This window comes from Podarcis cretensis, assembly GCF_951804945.1.
Source record: "Podarcis cretensis genome assembly, chromosome: Z".
NCBI lineage: Eukaryota > Metazoa > Chordata > Lepidosauria > Squamata > Lacertidae > Podarcis > Podarcis cretensis.
Window position 1 is genome coordinate 17,618,553 of NC_137184.1, and position 19,163 is coordinate 17,637,715.

Here is a 19,163-nt window from a genome sequence, read left to right on the forward strand (position 1 = left end):
AATGTTCCAGATCAGAAATTGAGGGGTCACCAATATTGGGGTTTTTTTATTTCAGAGTGGCTTACATTACAAATGGTTAGAACACAACAGTCCCTGCACTCAGGCACACATTGTAAAAGACATGGCATGAGAGGAGAAATGGATGAGGAGGGAGAGAGGTACCAAAATCTGGAAGGATGCTTATGATTCAGAAATGCATTTTCCTAGCCCTGTCCAGGTTAACTATAACAACCCCTGTGTTGGGTGGGGGCAGCTCCACCCCACCCCACCTAAGGGGACACTACTGATGGAGGGATAGTTATCTAGAGTATCAGGTATCTGTGTTTTCCAGCACATGTGATTAGCAGAAAGGTGTGTGTTGTGTACGAAAGCAAGCATTCCATGTGGATCTGTCCAGTGGAAGGTGTGATCCTTAATTGTCAGTAATGGTGCACTGTAGCTCATGGCATGGAGCTTTCTCCCACAAGCCTCTAAGAAGCTCCAATTTAGATGTACCCAGGATGCCTTGATAAGAGCGAGAACAGGCAGAGCGGAAGGGTTTGTATTTTTCCAGAGGCTGTCATTCACCATGCATATCAGTGACATAAAGTTCCTTGTTGTGAATTATTGTAGGGCAAGATCTGTAAGGACCTGATGGAACTGTTTTATGGAGTATTTAATTATGTATGATTTTTATAACTAATTTCATGTGTGTAGAGCACTTAGAAGCCATTCTTTTTATAAAGCAATAAACAAAAACAACATCATTTCAGCAGGACACATAGATACCCTAAACAAATCTAGAATGTTTCTAACCACGAATGGTTGCAGACTTGTTCCATAATGGTGGCTGTTTTTAAAATAAAATAAAATAACATACCTTTTGGCTGAGCTGACTAATGAGGAAGCAGATTCCATTAAAGGATAATGTATTTTGGTGCTGATTTCCATCATATTGTAACAGGATCCTCCAAATTGGACCATTTTTATGCTTATGACCATGTAGCTGAACAGCCAAGGTTGGTTTTGGCAGCTGATTCAGACACCAGGCGGCAGATTTCATCACTGTCCCAAAAGCTAGACTTATTCCCTGCAAACTGGCTGGTCTTAAGTATCAACCAGACACCTATATTTTCCTTCTCTCCCCCCCCCCTTCCTTTCCTCCTCCTCACTTTTTTAAGATATACATTTTATTGCTTCACCCACCACCACCCAGAAACTACCTTGCAACCATTTACTCATTCATTATCATTATTTTGGTCAATGTGTGTTCACAATGAAACAAAAGCCCTGCCAGGTCTTCATGCTGGTGTAGCTGGGAGAGCTTGGAGGCTCCCTACAACCCATATTTCATTATTTCCACATATTTATACAAGAAGCAGCAATCAGTATTCAACCATGCCACCCCCACCCTGCAAAAGCACCAAATGTCCATTTAATTGCATTTAACTTGCAAGTCATTTCAGTTGCCAGATGTCCTCAGAGGCCTATAACCATGTACTATCAGTGTTGCATATATTACAGAACTGTGCCAGGTTGATTGAACAGTAGTGGCTTGATTGTTAGTTTGACTCTCTAGGACATGTTTGCATTTGTCTATTAATATTAAGCCCCAGAGTGGTGAAGTCCAGATATGAAACAGGTCTGCACTTAAAGTCTACCAATAACTTGCAAGAGTAAGTCAAGGGAGTTTCTGAAATGGACTTGAAATAGAAATTCTTCCTTGCTGGTAATTCCAAATGTCATCTAGAATGAGGATTCAACAACAACAAAAATCTGTTGGTAGCTCTCAAGCTGCCACCTACTTTCTCTGCTGATCGGTGCTCCTTAGCTCATTAACTCACTCATTCACGGTTTATATAGGAACACAGGAAGTTGCCTTCTGTTGGGTCAGACCATTGATGGTACAATATTATTGAACCTGACTGGCAGGGGCTTTCCAGGATTCCCAGCCCCACTTGAAGACAGTAAGGGCTGAACCTCATACCTGCATGCTAAGAAGATGCTCCGCCACTGAACCCTATAAAGTTCCTATCTCTTGCAGTTCTGAAGGAAGGACATCATCAAATAGACTGACTGGCAGGGACTCTCCAGGGTTCCAGTCTTTTCTCAGTCCTAACGGGAGATGTTTCAAAGGATTGGACCTGGGGCTTTCTGCTCGCAAAACAGATGCTCTACCAACGGAGCCCCTGCTGTTCTCCATAGGCCCCTTCCTGTTAGTGTCAGGATAGCTTTAAGATGACAGTTCCTGAAGCCTTTGTCTGAGGGCTTTGTCAGACAGGCCAGTATCTAAAATAAGCAGCCTAACTTTTGGCTTGACAGGAGGAATCATAATAATAGCGTTAATAAGCTCTGTGTCCATTGGGCTGCCATAAAAACTTCATCTGTCCACCCTGTCGCTAATGGCTTGATGGAGAAAAGAGAGTTTTCCAACTGTTTTCTTCTGACATCAAAGGCACCAACTCTATAGGTCTGAGGTGTCTTCAGCCCCACCAAAGTCTGTTGGAATGGGGCTGAGCCCCCACAATCTTGAGGGGCTGGCCTCACAGCAGCAGCAGCAGGCCTTGCTGGACATCACAGGAGTGGCAGGCCTTACCGGGCCTGTGACAACAGTAAGGCCTCACAGGGCCTCGCTGTGGTGGCAGCAGGCCTGACAGGCCTTGCAGTGGTGGAAGCCTCGGTGGGCCTCACAGCAGTGGTGGTCGGTCTCACCAGCCCCCTCAACGTTGGGCAGAATCTTCACCTCTGATCTCAGTAGAGGATGAGGGCTCATCTTATGTTCCTATGATTATAGACCACTTTGGTTGCCCTTATCTAGCTTCACTGCTTTGTATAATATATTTATTACGGTATTTACTCAAATGTGTCTTGGCCAAATTACGTCACAAAAAAATAGGGTGTGCATTAGATTTGATGGCGCATTTGCATTCAATAGCAAATACTTTTTTTCACTTTCAAGGTTTTGAAAATGGAGGTCCGCATTAGATTTTGATAGCTTATTAGATTTGCGTAAATACAGTATTTTAGAATCATACGACTGAAGACTTAGAAGGGACTGCAAGGGTCACATCTAGTTCAGCCTCCTGCAACTCAGGAATGCCGGCTAAAGAATCCCTGACAGATGGCCATTGACCCCTGCTTAAAAAACCCCAAGGAGGGAGAGTCCACCACAGCCAAGGCCCTGTGACTCTGTTGTTTCCCTCATTATGAAATAACCAGACAAGACAGAAGATATATACAGTGGTACCTCGGTTTATGAACTAAATCTATTCCGGAAGTGCATTCTTAAACCAAAAGCGTTCTTAAACCAAGGTGCGCTTTCCCTAATGAGGCCTCCCGCCGCCGGTGCCCTTCCGCCGTTCAGATTCCGTTCTTAGACCGAGGTAAAGTTCTCAAACCGGGACACTACTTCTAGTTTTGTGGAGTTCATAAACCAAGTAGTTCATAAACAGGGCTGTTCTTAAACCAAGGTACCACTGTAGATTGGGTTCAAATTAGGCCACAACTTTATAGATTACAGATGTGAATGGTCTGGCTTAGGCACAGGGTGGAGCCATCCCCTCCAATGCCTCTGCTGGGAGAGCATCTAAGGGTGAACTACCACTAGAGGGAGCCCTAATGAGCTACATCAAATAGGGGTACATCTGAGGGGTCCCAGTTGGAAGGAGTGCTATGGCCCTGGCTCCCACCTGGGCATTCGGATGGAAGCAGCTCTTCCTGGATCCCTTTACCAGGATACCCTTAACCACGGAGGGGCAGGCAGGTGCTACAACCTCTTCTCGAACCAAGACTAGGCTTACCCAGTGCCTAACCTCACAAAGTTGTGACAATTGCTGCATTTGTCCTAAATAATAAGAATAAGAATAGGAATTTTCTTTATCTGCCTATCTGACTGTGTTGCCCTAGCCATTCTGGGCAGCTTCCAATGTATATAAAAACATAATAAAACATTAAACATTTAAAAGCTTCCCTGTACACGGCTGTCTTCAGATGTCTTCTAAAGGTTGTATAGTTACTTATCTCCTTAGCTCAGAGGTCGCATAACTCAATACCCTTCAACATTTCTTTGATGAAAATAGGGACATCCTAAGGAGAAGGACATTCCGGGATCAAATCAGAAGCTATGATGGTTTCTGTAAATCTTGGACTGTTCCCTGGAAAGCAGGGACACTTGGGGGTTCTGTTGCTACGAGGTAGGTGGAAACCCAATGGCTGGTGCCAATTTGCCAAGTGGAAATATTCCTACTTGGCCCTGAATATGGCGGCCAACAGTGCCATATCAAAGTCTAGTCTGCAGAAAGAAACTTACGAAAAAGTGAAGGGAGGGTGGAAGAACTGTTTATGGTGAAGTGGGAAGGAGGCCTGGTCAGGCCTCAATTTAACCCCCCTGGGTACAGACCCAAGTGGCAGTTATTGGTTGGTTGGATCTGCCCCCATGGGGAATTGCACCTCACACTTGCCTGCAATTGGCCAATCTTTGGGCAGGCAAATCCACCTAGACAACCTTCCCAGCTTGCAGATGTGGGCATGGTCAGGCTGCAATGACATCCGACTATGAAAGGTAAGAGGACTTCCGAGACCATAGAATTATAGAACTGAAGAGTTGGAAGGGATCCCAATGGTCATCTAGTCCAACCCCCTGCAATGCAGGAATCACAGTTGTTTTATTTTTGGATTCCTTTTCTAATGATCCCTAGCAATGAATTTTCTTTTTCTCAGTTGCCATGCACTGGGTGTGTCTTGTTGAAATCCTCTATCTGCCCACACCCCATCTCCCAGCTGCAATTCTGCCAATTCTTCAGATATTATATCAAGGGAGGGAGGAGATGGTTGACTTTATAAAACCCACAATTATGGCTAAAGTCAATAATTCCCCGTTTCATTGTCCCTGTTCACAAGCTTCTATTCTCACCCAATGCACCACCCTTTTTGCCATCTGTCATAGTTTAATGGGTTTATAGCAGGGATTATTTGGACTCATCCGCCTGTCAGATTAATGTGTCATTATCAGACTGAATGGGATCGCTCAGCCTGAACCAGTCTAGGAGAGACGCTCTGAGCTCATTAAGAGAGATCATAAAATGCTCTTGAAGCCTCATCTCCGCATTACACACTGCGAGCAGATAACTGAAAAGTCTAAGCTGTCGGAGTCAGGAAGGGGTTGTTCTATCTCAGCGGTGGAGTTCACACCTTGCACGGGTGATTTCAATGTCAGTGTCTGGCTTACACACACACACACACACACACACACACACACACACACACAGTCTCAGTAGATTTAGGGAAGCCACATGCCCAAAAGAACATGAGAACAGTATGCTGGATCAGGCCAATGGCCCATATAGGGCATCATTCTGTCCTCACAGCCGCCAAATACCACACAGAATCTAGGATTCTGGATAGACTGCTTTTGGCCTTGGAGGTTCCACAAGAACATAAAAAGAGCCTTTTTGCTGGATCAGGTTGGTAGTAGCCCATGTAATCCAGCATCCTGTCCTTGCGGTGGCTGACCAAATTTATTTATTCATTACATTTATTTCCCAAGGAGCTCCATTTCCCCATTTAATCCCCACGACTATCCTGAGGTGGGTTAAGATGAGCAGCATCCCACTGCAGGATGCTTCCCTTCCCCTCCTTTGTTTTCCAGCAACTAGTATTCAGAAGCATTGCTACTTCCAATTTTGGAAGCAGATTGTAGTCATCGTGGCTAGTAGACATTGATAGCCTTATCCTCTACAAATTTGTTTAGTCCTTCAGTAAAGCCACCCAAGTTAGTGGCCATCCTTTCCTCCTTTTTCTCCATAGAGCTCAAGGTGGCTTGCATAGTTCTGAGCCTTTTCATTCCCCAAAACAACCCTGCAAGGTAGGTTAGGCCAAGAGTGAGCAACTGGCCCAAAGTCTGCTTCATGGCCAAATGTGGGAATACGAACCCTGGTCTCCTAGGTCCTAATCCAATACTTGACAGTTCCTCTTTTCCCAGGCCTTTGGCTAATTAAACCATTTATGCCCTTTTAAACTGTGTGGTGGGGGGTATTGTTTTTGTTTGTTATTACAAGGTGTGTGTGTGTGTGTGCATGTGTTCATATTGTAAACCGCCCTGTGTTCTTTGGATGAAGGGTGGCAGAGAAATAAAACAAACAAGCAAACAAACAAACCATTACACCACACTGGCTGTGTTGACAAGGTTGTTGGGGAACTAGGAGAACATGCCAGCAGAACTACCCTTCCCCAATATGCTGAAAGAGTGGGCACGGCCAGGGTAGGACATCATAAATAGATGTGGAAGGAAGCCTCCTCTTTGCAGGTGCCTGCTTTGGGTTCACAGCTGTGTTTGAATGATCCATTTCATTTGTTTCTGCAGCCTGGTGGCAACTCTCCCTCTCCCAGCTCACTGTTTTGGAACAATCGCTGTAATTTGGCAGTGAGGCTGGTGCTCTGAAATGGGGCATCCTCCATCCCTCTGTTGAGTTGAGATCCAGACACCTACTTTAGCTATTCCTCCCCCATCCCACTTGAGTTAGCTGCCAGAGGGAGTAAATTTATGACCTTGGCTTTGTGTTGGACCACTTCGGCCAACAGTGATTTCACTTTTCTTCCTGCAAAGCCCTTTAAGGAAGTCTCTCTCTCTTTTTTTTAAGCCTCCAGTACATCACATGGAGCGATGGAAAAACTAAAACAGCGAGCGCCAGCATTTATTCTGGCACTCATTACATTACAGGGAAATGGACGGTTCTTCTCCACAAGCTTGGGGTGTAATTTATGGTTTTCATCATTGGGGTTTTGCTTTGGTTTAGCTCCCCCTATTGTTATTGTTATTTTTCTTTTTTTAAAGAAAGAAGGGTCTTATTTTCTCCTGGAACAGTCAGTCACTTTGAGCATCTGGATCAAATCACCAGGATGTTCTGTGTGTGTGTGTGTGTGTAGGTGGCGAGTCGTAAGTTTTGCCTATTGGGAAAAAAATGAATGTTGTCATCTATCTGAGGTTCTGCCTCTGGAAAAGTTTATGATTGCGTCGAGACGGCCTTGCGCTGACTCCAAGCAATGCTGTCACTTCAAGAAAAAATGGTCATCTACTCCAGTTGAGGGCAGACTCATAAGGAATTGGGATTTTGTGGCACCCAGGAAGGCTCAGAAGCCTCCTCTGGTAGCTGCCTGGTGATGTACTGACTAGAGTGTAATGGTTAGCAATAGGGAGATGGAGAAAAATCCAGAGTGTAGTAGTTGGAATGTCTGACTAGGACCTTGAGAGAGGCCAGGGTTCAAATCCTCACTTGGCCATAAAGCTCACTGTGTGTGACCATGTGCCAGTCACTTTCTCTCAGTCTAGTGTACCTCACAGGGTTGTTGTGAGGATAAAATGGGGAAGAGGAGAGCCATGTATACCACCTTGAGCTCCTTGCAGGAAAAGCAGGGGAATAGGACATAAATGCAATACATAAATGCTTGCTCTTTCCCCATGCCTCTGCGGCTTGGCAAGAATCCAGGGGTGGGCCAGAACAATCATGGGTTCAATCTTTGGCATTTTCAGGTGAGTCTGGGAATATCCCTATACAAAACCTTGGAAAGCTGCAGCCCTGTGTTGACAAAGCTAAGTTAGGTGAATCAAAGTTCTGGTTCAAAATAAGGCAGCTTCCTAGATTTCTCTTTAAATCACTTCCCGTTTATACAGACGTATGGGGACGAGAAGCCTGTGCTAGTTTTGAGAGATGTAGCTTAGTGGCAGAGCATCTGTTATACTCACAGAAAGGTCCAGGGTTCAATCCCTGGCATCTCCTGGTAAAGCCATGGTAACTTTTTATGCTCTCACCAGAGGACAGTGTGAGGAAGCTCACAAGGGCAGCAGCACTGAGTGTGTGTGCACTTTTGTGTTGGGAGAGGCTGTTGTCAGGCATTTGGATGAAAACACCAAAACTGAGAACACAAGAATGTAAGAATAGCCTCCTGGATCAGGCCAGTGGCCCATCTATTGCCTGTTCTCACTGTTGCTAAGCAGATGCCTATGGTCAACCTGCAAGCAGGACCTAAGCACAAGAGCAACCCTCTCTCCTCCTGTAGTTTCCAGCAACTGGGATCCAGAAGCATTGCTGCCTCCAATTGTGGCAGCAGAGCATAGCCATCATGGCTAGTAGCCTTCTCCTCCTCCTCTATGAATTCGTCTAATCCTCTTTTAAAGCTGTCTAGGTTGGTGGACATCACTGCCTCCTGTGGGAGGTAGTTCCATACTTTGACTATGCAGGACTTTTTAATGTGCCCTGAATGCATTCAGCTGCATTGGATGTCCATGGGTTAGGAGAGGTCCACTCTATCCACTTTCTCCATGCCCCACATAATTTTACTTAACAGGTAGCAGAAGAGGATCTGAGTATCCTAGTCCAATCCTCTCACCTAAAACCAACTAAGAATTTTTTTAAAGCAGGCCAAAGTTATTATGGAATGCAAACCGAATTTTAATAGACTAAAAGCAAATGGACTAACAAGTTGTTCTTGGTTCCCTGCTCTTGCGTTTCCCAATGTGACAAGGAAAGAGGAACTCTTTTCTCAGGATGCAAATGTTTGAGAAACCGGAGGATGGATTTGAGCACGACACCAGTGCTGGCAGAGCAGACCCCCTTTGGCAACCAGTGGAGAGCAGTCCATGCATTGGCTCATTACAGGGGATGGATAACATGAAGCACAGCTCACCATCAGTCTTTTGGCTTGTGGCTGCGTTTTGGAGGTTAGGTTTCCCTGATGGATAATGAGAGAGCAAGGGTGTAATTTGTTCCATGGAAATTATAACCTTACCATGGTGCTGCCTCTTTGGATGCTCATATTCCCTCTTTTCCCGCCTGTGAAACAAACAGCTTCTCTGCTCCCCCACACCATTTCCCTGAGACAATCCTTTCCTATACAAACGTAGTAGAGTCCAATAAATCTGAAATATTGTTTTCTGTTGTATAAGTCATAATTTAAGGACACTTTTGTTATAGAAGTTTAAACACTAGGCAATATAGGAACATTAGTTCCATTCCTTCCATAACATCTGCATATCAAATTGATTTATTGATAATAAATATCTATAACAAGTAATCATGGGGTGGGTTTTTTTTAGTTTTAAAGGGTTTAACCAGTCATTCTAGTATCTCAGATGTCTCAGAAGCTGAACAAAGTTGTTAAGAAATGTTGTAGCTGTAGATATTACCATTGGGTTGCATACTATAGCTGATATTTAGCTCTTAACACAGCGTACATTAAAAATTCATCTTCATCATGCATCAGTTGATCCAAGCACCATCTTTTCTCCAATTTTGAAAGTTGGGTTTCCCCATAAAGTCAATTTACCATGGGAAAATGGGTCAAATCTTTTTTTATTAGACATTGTATTGCATATCTTTCCAACTGATACAATTGTTTCCAGAGATAGCAACATTCTAATGTATTTTGAAACTAATACTGTCCATCCAACCAAAGGTGCACTGTATGTATGTATGTATGTATACAGTGGTGCCTTGGTTGCCGAACGGCTTGGCTCCCAAACAAATCAGCTTCCGAACGCTGCAAACCCGGAAGTGAGTGTTCCGGTTTTCAAATGCTTTTCGGAAGCCGAATGTCCAAAATGGCTTCCATGGCTTCCAATTGAGTGCAGGAAGCTCCTGAAGCCAATTGGAAGCCACACCTTGGTTTTCGAATGGTTCTGGGAGTCGAAAGGACTTCCAGAACGGATTAAGTTTGACAACCAAGGTACCACTGTATTCCAGAGTTGCTTCTAATATTTAATGCTTGACACTAAATGAGCATGATGATATCGCTTAAAACCATGAGCAGGTGGAGAGGAGAGTGGCTCTTGTGCTAGAATCCTGCTTGGGGGCTTCCCACTGGGGCATCTGGTTAGCTACTGTGAGAGGCTGGACTAGATGGACTGTTGGCCTGATCCAACAGGCTCTTCTTATGTTTTTAAGAAATATAGAAACCATCCACTTTGGTGGGGAGTGGAATTATTAGTAATAATAATACCCACCAATCTGGTTGGATTTTCAAAGCCACTCTGGGTGACTTACAGCATATATTGAAACATAGTAAGCTGGTTCCCACTGGCCTGTGGGAGCATCCAATTTTTCCCTTCTATTATGCTCCTGAGATTGAAACACCGTTGAGATGTGTCATTGTTCTCTTTGAGCTGATGGTTGAAAATTAGCCACAGCTTGTAGTAGTAGCAAATACAGGATCTTGGAGGAGGTTGAATTCCTGTGTCACCACCAGGATTATATACTTCCACACACACCAGAAATTAGTGGAATTTACCCTCACCCCAAAGATAAGGCAAGCCCTCCTGCTCACATACACCCCAACCAACTGTAATGAGGAGCCCAGTCAGATAGGCAGGGTAGGTAAAGATAAAGGTACTCTTGACCGTTAGGTCCAGTTGCGGACGACTCTGGGGTTGCGTGCTTATTTCGCTCTGTAGGCCGAGGGAGCCGGCGTACAGCTTCCGGGTCATGTGGCCAGCATGACCAAGCTGCTTCTGGCAAAACCAGAGCAGAGCATGGAAACGCCGTTTACCTTCCCACCGGAGCAGTACCTATTTATCTACTTGCACTTTGACGTGCTTTTGAACTGCTAGGTTGACAGGATCAGGGACCAAGCAACGGGAGCTCACCCCATTGTGGGGATTCAAACTGCCAACTTTCTGATTGGCAAGCCCTGGGACCTGTGGTTTATTATATCATAAATCATAAATCATAAATCATGATTCATAAAAGGTAATTCATAAAAAGTAAATCATAAATTATAAATCATAAAAAGTAATTCATAAATCATTACTCATAATTCATAAAAAGCAATTCACAATTCACAATTTATAAATTATAAATCATGAATATCATAAATACCATGATTCAGGAATCAGGAATCAGGAACCATAAATAAACCACAATTCATAATTCTTAATTCATAATTCATAAATATCATGAATAATAAGTCATAAAAGAATTCATAATTCATAAATATCAGTAATTGTAAATCATGATTCATAATTCATGATTTATAATTTATAATTCATAAATAGCATGATTTGTAAATAATGAATCGTGATTCATGATTCATAATTCATAAATATCATGAATCCTAAATCATGAATCTTAATTCATAATTCATAAATATCATGAATCCTAAATCATGAATCGTGATTCGTAATTCATACTTCATAAATATCATGAATCGAAAATCATGAATCATAATTCATGATTCATAGGCTTGATTAGCCTCTCTCTGTTCTTCCCTCTGCACAAAATTACCTGTTCTTGTGACAGTAAAGGGCATCTATGTCACCATAGAAATAGTCACGGAATGGAGTGAGATTTGTTTAGTCGCCATTTGAAAGAACCATGTGGACTAGGATCTTACTTTAGTTTTAGGGAAAGGGCCACAGCTCAGTAGTGAAGCATGTGCTTTGCATTCAGATGAGCCCGGGTTCTTGATGGCATCTCCAGGTAGGCCTGGGGAAAAAATCCCTGCCTGGAACCCTGGAGATCCAATGCTACCTGTCAGTGCACAGAATACTGATCAGTGTTCTGAAAGAGTGTAAGACAGGTTCCTAAGTACTATGAACAGCTGTCCTCCCAAGGAACACTCCTAAAATAATCAAAATGGACACCTCCTTGGATTGGCTAATTGGAATCCCCATTTAGTCTCCATCCTAAGAGAGACATGCCTAGTCCTCCTTGGAGTTAGGCAGATTTCAGAGTAGATGGGAAGCATTAAGTGCATCATCACTCAAGGGACAGGATGGGGGCCTGTAAGAGTGTGTTCCTAATGAGTTCCACAGGCTTTTTGGAGAGAAGGCTGTGTCTCGTTTTACCTCTCTGCCTGTGTCTGTTGTGCAAACGAACCGGCTCCAAGAACATGGAAAATCCATCTCCTGCCAGATGGATGGTTTTCTCCCTGGCACACAGTCTCCTACTGAATCCACTTCAGGAGATGAAACCCTTTTAAACAAAACCGTGTGTGTGTGTGTTTCTCCCTGAGTCAAGAAGACTACAGCTTTGAGATGGGGATGGGGGCATTGCTCCAGCATCATACAGAGAAGGCTCCACCCCTTCCTGGCTCTCAACCACTCAGCTGAAGTCAGGGCACATTAAAGAAAGTTCTTAGTTATGCAACTATGGAACTCACTCCCACAGGAGGCAGTGATGCACACCAACGTAAAAAGGTAAAGGGACCCCTGACCATTAGGTCCAGTCGTGGCTGACTCTGGGGTTGCGACGCTCATCTCGCTTTATTGGCCAAGGGAGCCGGCGTACAGCTTCCAGGTCATGTGGCCAGCATGACCAAGCCGCTTCTGGCGAACAAGAGCAGCGCACAGAAATGCTGTTTAACATCCTGCCAGAGTGGTACCTATTTATCTACTTGCACTTTGACGTGCTTTCAAACTGCTAGGTGGGCAGGAGCTGGGACCGAGCAACAGGAGCTCACCCCATCGTGAGGATTCAAACTGCCGACCTTCTGATCGGCAAGTCCTAGGTTCTGCGGTTTAAACTACAGCGCCACCCACATCCCTGCACACCAACCTAGATTGGTTTAAAAAAAGATTGGACAAATTCGTGGAGGAGGAGAGGGCTATCAATGACTACTAGCCACAATGGCTGTGCTCTGCCTCCCAGTATTCAGAAGCATGACTGTCTCTAATTGTGGAGGCAGAGCATAGCCATTGTGACTAGCAGCCATTGCTAGCCTTATCCTCCATGAATAAATACATGATTATTCAGAAATAATGTAAGAATGAAAGAAGAGACTGCTAGATCAGGCCAGTGGCCTATTGGGTCCAGCATCCTGTTCTCCCTGTGGCCAACCAGATGCCTCAGTGGAATTTTCTCTCCTCTTGCAGTTTCCAGGAACAGGTATTCAGAAATATTGCTGCCTCCCACCATGGAGGCATAGCACAGCCATCCTGGCTAATAGCCCTCATTAGCCCTCTCCTCCATGAATTTGCCCAGTCCTCTTTGAAAGCCATCTAAGTTGTTGGCCATCACTGCCTCCTGTGGGAGGGAGTTCCATAGGTTCACTATGCATTGCTTGAAGAAGGCTTTTTTTAAAAAAATCTGTTCTGAATCTTCCTGCAGTCAACATTGTTGGATGTCTGCCAGTTCTAGTAATATGAGAGAGGGAGCAAAACTTTCCCCTCGACTTTCTCCATGCCATGCATTGTATCATTTTATAAACTTCTGTCATGTTGCGTCTTACTCACCTTTTCTCCAAACTGAAAAACCCATTCCCTTGATCGTTTGGGTTGCTCTTAGATTGTGATGATTTCATTGGAAGGCACTAATTTGCTTTTTGAGTCCCTGATTCGACGAATTTAGAAATATGTTGCACCCAAACATACTCTAATTGTGCATGCAGTGTAGAAATTTCCTGAGCTGTTTTCCTGGCAATCATCTGGGGCTCCTCCCTCTTAACCCCCCACCCCACCCCCATGGCCCTCTTTGGCTATTCATGACTCACGGTGGAAAAATGTCAAAACAAGTGTAAGGACATTTAATTTGATTTGTTTTGGCTGGTTGGAACACAGCAAACCGGGCATCTGAGCAGGCTGTATTTTCCACACACACCCCACCCCCTAACAAAGAATTCAAGAATGGAATAACCTGGTGAGTGTAGGGTAGCTCTTGCTTTAATGGGCCCAGCCTCCTTAGTAACTTTTGGAAGACCAGAGACCATCCGTAGTCTAGGACTGCTGAATTAACAAGACAATTTGGCCTGATCAACTAATTTTTCAAGTGAGCTTCGTGAGTATCTGAGTTTGGAGGAGCTTTGGGGGAGAACCACTGTCATGAGCCTTCTTCCCTCATTGAGCATACCTGCTTACCCCTATTAAAAAGGATACGAGCCCTGCTGGATGAGGTCAATGAGCCTTCTGGAAGAAAAGAAAAGAAGAAAAGAGGAGATATGATAGCCATCTTCAAATATCAAATGAATTCAAGTTACAAGAAAGAAGGCTCCAAATAAACATAAGGAAGAACTCTCTAAGGGCAAGAGCTGTTCGACTGTGCAGCGAACGGGAGGTTGTAGAGGCTTTTAAGCAGATGTTGCATGGCCATCAGTCATGGATGCTTTAGCTGAGATTCCTGCATTGCAGGGGATTGGGCTAGATGACCTTTGGAGGTGCTTTCCAGCTGTACAATTATATGACAGTGAAAAGTTTGCGGAAACTGGAAGACAGATTTAGGCACATTTCTCCTTAGAATAAGCTCATGCTTGGCTTGGGGGCTCTTCAATGTGTAACACCGGTATGATTTTCAAAAATTAAACGGCCTGTTTCGCTGGGGCTGTTTTGATGGTTTGGAGGCCGGGGAAAATTTGAATCCCTGGATTAAATGCCGAAACCAAAACCCAATGGCAAATGGGGACTTATGCCAAGGAAGGAAACTTAATATCCAATTGAACAGAGAAAGAAAACACCAGAGTCAGGGGTTGCGACTTAACTCCCGAGAAGCTGCAGAGATGAAACCAGGGTTTGGGCAGCCTTTGGCAGTGCAGAGCCCCTTGAATTTGGCTGACGGAGGCATTTTTGGGATCCCTCTGGACCCACTCCGTTTCTCCAACAAAAACTTAGCAATTTCCATCACAACAGCAGCCTGTTTTGGATCAAGGGGCCAGTTCGGAGGAGACAGCCGGTTCCCGCATCGATCTGCAGCGGGCAGGGAAGTGCCAGCAACAACATCCCAGTTCCCAGCCTCTATTTGGCAGCCAGCAATAGATGTGGAAAGGATCCGAGCCTTATTCTTGGCTGCTTCAGGACGCCATGTAGGAATGAGAAGTTGGTAATGGGGAACCAGGAATGGTATTGTGTTTTGCTGATTCCTGGCTCTGCCTGGTTCTTGTTATAATTTTATGATCGACTATGGTGTCGATCATGCCAACCTTACAAAAGGTAAAAGGTAAAGGTACCCCTGCCCGTACGGGCCAGTCTTGACAGACTCTGGGGTTGTGCGCCCATCTCACTTAAGAGGCCAGGGGCCAGCGCTGTCCGGAGACACTTCCGGGTCACGTGGCCAGCGTGACATCGCTGCTCTGGCCAGAGCCAGAGCCAGAGCCAGAGCCGCACACCTTACAAAGTAGCCCACAAACTACCTGGGCTGCCCACACAATACCTGAGAGGGATTCTTGAGCTGCAAATCTTGCATTGCAGATGGTTGGCCTAGATCAGTGTTTCCCAACCTTGTGCCTCCAGCTGTTTTTGAACTACAACTCCCATCATCCCTGACTAGCAAGACCAGTGGCAAGGGATGATGGGAATTGTAGTCCAAAAACAGCTGGAGGCACAAGGTTGGGAAACACTGGCCTAGATAATCAGTGGGTTCTCTTCCAACTCTACAATTATATGATTCCAAGTAATTTGTGTGGGGTCAGCTCAATACATTTTTGCTAACCAGAGATAAAGGGAGGAATGTGGCTCAGAGGAAGAACATCTGCTTTGCATGCAGAAGGTCCCAGGTTTGATCCCCAGTGGTGTCCTCATGGTGTGACAGCAGAACACTTCCTTCTGTAAATTTGGAGAGTCGCCACTACCGCTCAGTGCAGACAGTAGTGAGCTAAATAGACTGTCTGAAGGCACCTCCTATGTTCCTTTTTAATTCAGCCCATTGTTATACAGAACACTGAAAACTCAAATCTTACTTTATTCTCCTCATCAGCCGTAGGGACGGCATGCCAACCTATGTCCATTATGTGTCAATCATAGCTCTGTTCCATCCAAGAGAATGCATGAAAACATATGCACGTAAAACATACATTTTTTGTACACACCTCTTCCCAGCCTCTACAGAATTTCAGATAAGGATGTTAAGTCTCTTCCTTTAAATTCCTGGGAGTCCATCTTAGGGAAGACCTTACTTGGAAGGTCAATACAGCCCAGGTGGTTAGGAAGGCCCAACAGAGACTTCATTTCCTTAGGGTCTTGCGAAAGAACAATGTTAGACAGCAACTGATGATTTCCTTCTATCGGTCCATGATAGAAAGTGTTCTCTCATACTGTATTATGGTGTGGTACACTGGTTTGACAGCCATGGACAGAAAGTCCCTACAGAGGGTGGTAAAGACAGCACACGATATCATGGGCTGTCCCCTGAGTCTGCTAGATGTCATCGCAGGAGACCGTTGCCTAAGAAGAGTGAGGAACATTTTCAGGGATGACTCACACCCTGGCCAGCACCTTTTTAATCTCCTGCCCTCAGGCAGGAGATATAGAAGCATGATAAGCCGCACCAACAGGTTAAAGAACAGTTTCTACCTGTGAGCCGTGAGGCAGCTGAATGGAAGACAGCAACATTGCAGCTGACGTTCGTTCAGGATTGGTGGTCATAGGACAGCACACAGAGTGTAACAAGGACTGAGAGATTGTGGGAGGGAGCGGGGGGCTCGTTTAATCTCACTGTAAACAACTGGTACAGTGACAATAAAGTATTTCTATTTCTTTTTCTTTTTTTTCTATTCTCAGCCCTACCTGGAGAGGCTTTTGGGGTTCAAACCTGGACCTTCTGAATGCAAAGCAGATGCTTAGTCACTCAGCCTTGACCTTTCTCAAATAGATTGTGTACGGACTGGAGATCAAGGGAGGGCTTTTGGTGGTGCCATTGACTTGTGAACATAAGGATATGGATGGCTCAGTTGGTTAGAGCATCATGCTGATAATGGCAAGGTTGCAAATTCGAGCGCTGTATGGGATAGCTGCATATTCCTGCATTGGACTAGATGATCCTCTAACTTCTTTCCAAGTCTATGGTTTATCATCATAGTTGCCCATAGCAAAGGTTTGAAGCTGTATTGTCAAAAACCACTACTCATTTTTACTTATCAGTAAAGTGTGTACGTGTTTGAAATACCTGTGCAAATGCAGGGGGGCATGTTTCACTCATCTCTACGCCTTAACACACTTTCATAACCCCATGCTTGATGGAGGCCATATGATAAACGGTTGGAAAGGGATTTGTATGTCACAGGGGGGCCCAGCCAGAATCATGAGGGTGCTACCAAAGTCACTTAAACGATGCTGACTGAGTCCAGAGAGAAAAGAAATGCTGATAAAACTTTACTGAGGAAACAAGGCATGTAATTTGAGCAGAAAGAAACAGATGTTCTGTCTTCCTTGAGACCTTGTACATGACAAGGAGACGTTCAACCAGACATGGGAAGGGGTACTCCCTCTCAGCCACACAGCCAATCAGAGCACGGGTACCTCACAAAATAACATTGCACCTTTCCAGGTTGCTAAGCAGCACTTCTAACTGCTCCACTCTTGGCCAATTGACTTCCCAGCAGCAGAATTAATTCTTAAATTCCAAACTGAGTGATCCCTGCCCTTGCACTTCCAGTGAAGGGTGCTTTTGTCTTGCCTACAAAAAGTAGATACAAAAAGCACCCAGATTTTAAGATCTATAACAAATGGGAAAACAAGGTTTGACATTATTTGTCCTGTTCTTTTCCCTTTTTATGGGCTCAAGAGAGGTACTTGAAAGGCTTTGTCATTTTTGTTAAAATAGATTTCTGCAGAAAGAGAGAATATGGATTTATTGGCAGCAGACTTTACAGTCTACAGGCAAGAGAAACAAAATAAACTAGCTTCCAAATTGCAACCAAACCACTTTTGCAGACTGGAAAATATTAGGATGGGCTGTTTAGGATGGACTATTTTGGTATCTGATTTTTTTCCCCTTCTGCTTTTTTTTTTTTTTTTAATTGCACTGCTATTTTGCCTGGTTTGGCTGAGGTCAAATTAATCCACTACAAGATGCTTGTAATGATAGAGCTTGTAATTTGTTGATACTCCCTTAATGCTAAGAAGTTGACAATTTGAGGATTTGCCCTTGAGTCGCATTACCTAGGCAGTTCCTTAGGTCTTCACTTTTGAGTTCTAGCAGAGATTACAGGAGGCTCCTCTGAATGAAGTTTCTTTAGAAAACCGCTGCTCAGTCCTGGTGCCTGTTGGTTGGACTCCTTGAAAATGTTTGCTCTCTCTAGAATTGTTGTTGCAGAAGAAACAACACCCTCAAACGGTGGTAGCGGTGAGAAGAGGAGGAGTCTCAAAATAGGACAGGGGACATGAGCTGTGACACCACCTATCCCACAACTTCTTGCTTTCTTCTGCGGTGTGCAGGAGTTGTGGGTTGCTACCCCAAATGGCAAGCGGTGTCACTGCATCTTCTCCACTATGAAGAACCTTCCATAGAGTGACACTGCCCAGACTGACCGTTGGTTCCTTCTGAGCAGGAAGCAGTATAAAATGACTTCCTGTTTCAGGAATTTATTTATTTCAGCTTAAGAGTCAAGGTCTACTTGTGGTCTAGTGTCTCTGGTACTGATCTTTAGTCCTCTTGACACCTGGTCATTTGTCTGGTTCAGTTCTAAGGCAGCTTTCTATGTTCTTATTTAATTCAGTCCTTGATTCAGAACTATGATAACTACTATCTCACTTTGTTTTGGGGGATGCAGCTGGGTGCCGGAGTACCTACTCTGCATGTAGCAGGCCCCAGTTCAATTTCCAGAATCTCCAGAAAGAGCTAGGAGAAAACCCCACTGCCAGAAACCCTGGAGAGTGACTGCCGGTCAAAGTAGACAGTACTGAGCTAGATAGACCAAGCATCCGACTTGAGATAAGGCAGCTTCTTACATTGCTATTTAAATCTGTCCTTATTTCAGAGCCATGAGGACTAGAGTCGTATTTATTTTTATGGGAAGGGCTGTAGCTCAGTGGTACAGCATATTATTATTATTATTATTATTATTATTATTATTACATGCAAAAGGTACCTAGTCCAATTTCCCACTGGCATCTCCAGGTAGGGCTGGGATGGTTTCCTGCCTGAAACCCTGGAAAGCTGCTGCAAGTCATCGTTGACAATACAGTCATACCTTGAGTTGAAGTAGCTTCAGCTTAAGTATTTTCGGGTTGTGCTCCGCGGCGACCTGGAAGTAACGGAGCACGTTACTTCCGGGTTTCGCCGCTCGTGCATGTGCACACACTCAAAATGAAGTCACATGCGACCCGCACATGCGCAGTCACATGTTACGTTCTACTCAGGATGCGAACGGGGCTCCGGAACGGATCCCTTTCACATCCCGAGGTACCACTGTACTGAGCCAGGTGCACCCAGTGCTCTCCAAACACCATCATTGTAACAATAACAGCAATCCCTGCTAGCTCATGTTAA

The 19,163-nt window shown here is 44.5% G+C and overlaps 1 protein-coding gene and 1 long non-coding RNA gene across 4 annotated transcripts in view; one reads left to right on the top strand and one right to left on the bottom strand.

Annotated features, from left to right (window-relative positions):
• COL5A1 (collagen type V alpha 1 chain) overlaps positions 1-19,163 on the top strand; it is a 181,126-nt gene that overhangs the window by 42,285 nt on the left and 119,678 nt on the right. The gene's annotated exons all lie outside the window — the stretch shown is intronic.
• On the bottom strand, positions 44-17,949 carry LOC307207566. The gene is made up of 4 exons (XR_013834726.1): positions 17,834-17,949; positions 13,841-13,870; positions 13,202-13,298; positions 44-1,725 (listed from the first exon to the last, which is right to left on the bottom strand). It is a non-coding gene; the product is annotated as an uncharacterized lncRNA (long non-coding RNA).